Source organism: Oryza brachyantha, chromosome 4 (genome assembly GCF_000231095.2).
Source record: "Oryza brachyantha chromosome 4, ObraRS2, whole genome shotgun sequence".
Taxonomy (NCBI): Eukaryota; Viridiplantae; Streptophyta; class Magnoliopsida; order Poales; family Poaceae; genus Oryza; species Oryza brachyantha.
Genome location: NC_023166.2, coordinates 20509629 through 20515213, shown reverse-complemented (window position 1 = coordinate 20515213; position 5585 = coordinate 20509629). Strand labels below are relative to the sequence as shown.

Genomic DNA, 5585 nt, shown 5'->3' with positions numbered 1-5585 from the left:
AACATCGTTGGCACCGTCCTCTGGGGGACTTAGCCGCCCGACCCCCACCCGAGCCAATTCTTTCCCAGCCTGCTGTTCTTTTGCTCTCGCCTCCTCTCTCCTCCCTCCCTTGTCCTTCACCTCCCCCCTCAAATTCACTCTATTTGGGAGCTTTTTTCGCCGGATTTTTTTGGGAAATCGAAGAGCAAGGTAAACTCTATCGTTCCCCTCTTGTTTTGTTCGTTTTCGTTGGTTGAATGAGTAGATCGGGGTGGAACCTTAATTTCATGATTTTTGATGTTTTGCTCAATTTGAACCCCCATTTGGTTGGTATTGTGGGGGCATTTTAGTAGCATGCCATGTGTGTAATTCGTACTATTTTTTGATGAATGTATGGATAAGCTTGGGGTTATATCATATATGGTTAGTTAGATTGCTATGCCTAAACGTATATTAATCCTAATTGTGGTGCTACGTGCCGTTTGGTAGAACATTGGTTGCGATAATTTGGTCTCATGTTAGGTTGTGATAATTATTTTAAATTTACGGAACCATTGTGTTATGTACTTATCGTACCAAGATTGTTTTGTTGGTTCAGAATATAGGATGTTTAAGAAGGACAAACAGGGATACTGTGCCCGTCAGCTGCCACCTCCTGATGCTCCCCGTCCAATGTGTTGGTGTGGCGACGAATGTGTGTTTCAAAGGAGTGATGATTGGGACACATACAACCGCATATTTTGGATGTGTCGGAACTACGCCTATAGCCCAGAGAAGCCAAAGCCACCGCAGCCAAAACCAAAAGGGAAGAAGGCAAAGGCGAAGAAACATATTGAGGTAAAAAAATTTTTTTTTGTCAATGTACCATTTACAGTTCATGAATGGTTGAATATCTTGCAGGAACTGAAGTCGCCCCTCCGTTGTGTGATTTCTGGAATGGATTGATAAAGAGATGGATGAGGGCGACATTCACATGGTACAGTCCTGGCATGAGTGGGAGTGTGAACGCATGGAGCGTAGGTTGGCGATGAGGCGACAAGAGAAGCTTGAGAAGGAGAGACGGGATGAGCTTGAGCTTAGAGCGTTGGCGAGGGAGCGTGAAGAGAAGGAGGCACGTGCGGAGGAGCGTGCTAGGAAGATTGCGAGAGCGAAGCGAGCCAAGGAGGCTAGGGAAGCAGCCGCAAGCAAGGGGAAGTACCCCCGATGCACCCAGTAAATGGTTGCAAGCTATAGGGAGTGTAACAAGCTCCGGATGTTTCGTTCCGCATAAAACTATGGGTTGCAATAATACTACCATGTAACCCCTCGGTAACGATTACCGGAGGTTGTTAACATGAATTATCGTAGACTTGTAGTTGATTCTGTTATAATTATAAGACGATATTTGATGAAAATTAGCTATTTAGTATGTTACTGATTCAAATTGTTGGGCTCTAGTGGTTTTGTTGGTTGATTCAATATTACGACTCGGACCGAACATTTTGTTATTTAATCAATGTTGAGTAGACTTGTGCTTATAGAGCTTGGGTACGCACTATCAAAAATTCTATTATAAATGCAAAGAAAGAAGTTTATTACGAACAATCCGCACAAAAAAATTGCACGTAACAATAGCGATTTGCCCCCTTATAACTGAAACTAAAATGCCTCAGGAGCACAGCGCCAAGTACATTGGCACATCCATTAGCCCCCCTGAGCCGTCCTGCCCGGCAGCCGAGCTTGGCGCCGCCATTGGGAGGGCGGCGCCAACGACGCTGGCGCCGCCCTCTCGACCCCCCACCCGTCCTGCCGTCGCCCTGTTTTGGCGCCGTCATGTATGAGGGCAGCGCCAGGGACATTGGTGTAGCCCTCGCGACCCCCCACCTGTCCTGCCTCTACATTATATTTGCCGCCGCCGTATACGAGGGCTACGCCGATGACAATGGCGCCGACCTTGCTGCAAGGGAAAAAAATACATGTACACCAACAGATATTATTCCATCAATTAGACATACATCAATTGCATACAAGCCACTGCCACAAGGAACAATATAACACTAAATCTCACAGATAGTAGGATCATGGTTCACAAATCAATCTCAAGTAGTTCAACCACATGCATAAATATACACCATAAAACAACATTGGTTCACACATCAATTGGTAGTACTCGAAATGGTTCACACAAGTCGAGCATTCGATCATGGTTCACAGGTCCAAATACGATGAATCTACGGTCCAAATGCCTGAAAACATGGACTAGCGCTAGTGATAAGCACGTCAATCCCGAGTAGTGGCCGAAGTCAATCCCAGCTGTCTACTTCCTAGTGCGACGACGCACTGCTTGCGAACCAGGTGTGTACCTGCATTAATACACAAGGTTACTATATGCCACTTCGTATATCAAATTTCAAGTTGCAGTGTTCGAATTCCATATTTACCTTTGAGTGCCTTGACAGGCCCTCCGAGTCCTTGCTTGGGTTTGTTGCGAGACTTGTGGGGCATCCGGTAGCTACGACATCCCAATCTCCTCGGCGTCTGTACCGGTGTACTCCTCATCGTTGTTCTCACTCTCTTCGTCCTCTTCTTCTTCCTCCTCATCCTCACTCGGGGGGGGGGGGTGGCACCGCCTTGCCTTTGCGAGCACGTGATGCTGACGCCGTAGGATCAACCCCGGAGGATCGAGCTAAGGTGAGCGGGGGCGGGCGCGTCGTCCCGCTCGCACGGGGTGGGATATGACATGGGACGTACACGTCCAGGCCCACGGATTTGCATCCAAGCCTCGCCACCATTTTTCTGCAACGTCGGCGCACCTTCTGCAAGCAAATAATTGAATAGTTAGAAATAGATAGGATCCACACTGAAGTAGTTACGGGACAATGCAAATACCTCGAGAGCGTTACGGAGAATGCTCTCCGTGTCAGGACCACCGCTCGGGGAACCAAGTGCATGGCCAATTTCATTGACATTTCTCATCAACTCTCGTGACTGTAGCATGAGAACCATATGGTCACCATATCAAATTTTAGTAAGTACCCGTACAAGAAGTAAAGTGAGACTTACTATACAGTCCCGCACGGGAGCTTGCTCCATTTGAGACCCCGTTCGTGTGGTCTTGTTGTACACATTGTCTTCCCCGGACGATGGAGCCTCCACTATGTCATCCTCCGTCCACGTAGGCCGCAGGAAGACCCGATAAGTCCTTTGGTACCAAGAGAGGTACTCGTGAAAATGTCTATCCTGATGAATCGCTGTGATGTACCGTTCGTTGGCGCTAGCGGTACGCCAAGCGTCGATGTGGGCACGGTGTTCCGCCGCCCAATCAAAGACCTTCTTGGTGTGTATGCGGTCGTACCTGCAGATGTGAAAGATATATTAATAACATGTTTCCTATTTCCTAGTTTGGGTGGCACGTAAGGAAAAATACTTGTGAAGATTCCATGAGGTGGAGATGTCCTCTACAGGAAAATCCTGGCGCTTCCCAAACTGCCGCATTACACAGTGTGGAAGGTGATATTCGACAGTCCAAAAAAAGTTTAGTGGGCATTGGTAGCACCACATCTCCTGGTCTCTCTTGCACATCAAGTTTAAGTGCAGCAATTCCGCCTCCCTCGTGTTATATGGCAGCCAAATAACCTACAGAAGTAAATTGGAAAGTCGAAGCTTACTATGCAAGTTATTTTGTACGAACACAACATTGAAATACTAAAAGTACTTACATGGTTGGGCTGGAGGCTGTCGATCTCGTTGGTGTACTGCTTGTAGGCCACCTCGGTACGTGCATGCGTGGGTGGGACTTCGTCAAACATATAGGCCGCCGAAGGCCACATGTCATTCGAAACGTGCGGCCAGTACCTACATTGACTCCACGCAGGCCTACCAACGGGCAGGCGTAGCCACATCCATACTTGCACAAGGAAGACACATCCTGTTAAGTTTGATGACTTTCCTTGATGGCAACAAGACTTGCAAAGCTGGCGATATGTCCATGATAGCACCGCAGATCCCCAACTGAAACGTCCCAGACTATCCAAATCCGCTATCAGAGGCACCCATATAGCGAAAGCTATGTCCCCGCCAGCGTCTGGAAACAGAACTCCTCCAAGCAGGTAGAGGATATACGCACGAGCATAACACTCAACCCTCCATTCCTCGGTGTCCTCGTCAAGCTCAGAAAAATTCTGATATAGCCAAGACAATGGGACCCCCGAGGACTTCTTCTTCTTGTCAGCATCCCCCTCAACAACTATGTTATGACCAAGGAGTTGCTCCAATCTGGGTTTCCACCCTCCTGTCTCAGATTTTCCTATCACCGGCTGGCTCTTCAGCGGCAACGCCAATATCATCACTACATCCTGGAGGGTGATCGTCATCTCCCCACAAGGGAGATGGAAGCTGTGGGTCTCAGGCCGCCACCGGTCGACAAGAGCAGTCAGGGCTACAGCGTTGAACTGCGGCAGCCCTCTATCAAGCACCACGACGGCGCCTAGCAATCCGGCGGTCCGTAGGTACGGATAGTACCGCTCGTCAAGCTACATTAGTCGTTTGCAGCGGATGCGATGAGGACGAAGCACCTGAAAAGTAGAAGAACTGTTAGTACATGACTTAACAGTTTTCGGTAGTGTACATAACGATATGCCATCGACGCACCCTCCCACGGTCGATAGCTCGCCCTCGATGGCTCACCTCCCATGACTCATGCAGTGCTGGATAATCCGCGTTACCCTCCTCGTCCGCCATCCTGCGAAAAAAAGAAGAGACCATGTTAGCAAAACATAACAACGATTAAAAATTGTAAACAACAGGAATGCAAAGTTTAAAAAATATGGCAATGAACACATAATTAAAGGTACATTGGCACTAACCACCGTTGTTTGAGACTCAACATCCTTTTTCTTCCGTTTTGGACACCTAGGTTTTTTGTGGCCTTCTAGATGTCAAAAAGAGCATCGATTTTTACAAGGAGCCGCTTCCAACTATAGGCTAGATGGAAGCTTTCTCTTAGAAGCGCCCCACCCAGCGTCCATATCGTTCTTGAATCGTCTTGACCTCCTTTTACCTCTTGTCTTAATCTCCAACGCCGGATTAGGCACAAATTCTTCTCCGTCGTATGTTGGCCATTGTGTTGGGTCAAGATATGGTGTGAATCAGCTGGCCCACGTGTTCACAACAGCTTGGGTCGAGAACTCGTATGGCATTCATGAAGGAGCATCAACCTCGAGCGCATGTATCAAACATACATGAATGATGTGCGAGCAAGGTCGGTGGTACAACCTCGGTATCTCACAACTGCACCTGTTGGCTTCTCCCTCCACCTTGAAAGCTCTTGCACCGAACTTAACGCCCCCCCCCCCCCGTGTAATGCCACCTCTCTCGGTGACCTCGTATGTCTTGGATTGTTTGTCGAAATAGGTCGTCGTGTGCTTGCTAGCTCTTTTCACCTCCTGCTTATGTAGGCGGGATATCTTTTTAGCCTATTTATGACCACCTTCAACACGTTTGACCGCCTTCTCATGTCGATCCACGAAGTACATATTACACTTCATAAATGTGAATGATACAATTGTCGTGACGGGTAATCTACGAACTCCCTTTAGAATGTTATTGAATTGTTCCGCCATGTTGGA

General features: G+C 48.0%; 2 long non-coding RNA genes across 2 annotated transcripts; one reads left to right on the top strand and one right to left on the bottom strand.

Moving 5' to 3' along the window:
• LOC107304104 lies at positions 1 to 1402 on the top strand. The gene is made up of 3 exons (XR_001550100.1): positions 1 to 189; positions 578 to 816; positions 880 to 1402. It is a non-coding gene; the product is annotated as an uncharacterized LOC107304104 (long non-coding RNA).
• A 592-nt stretch (positions 1403 to 1994) lies between these two features.
• LOC121054287 lies at positions 1995 to 3287 on the bottom strand. Its single transcript, XR_005811693.1, has 4 exons — positions 3022 to 3287; positions 2848 to 2946; positions 2400 to 2774; positions 1995 to 2321 (listed from the first exon to the last, which is right to left on the bottom strand). It is a non-coding gene; the product is annotated as an uncharacterized LOC121054287 (long non-coding RNA).
• Between the last annotated feature and the right edge of the window lie 2298 nt (positions 3288 to 5585).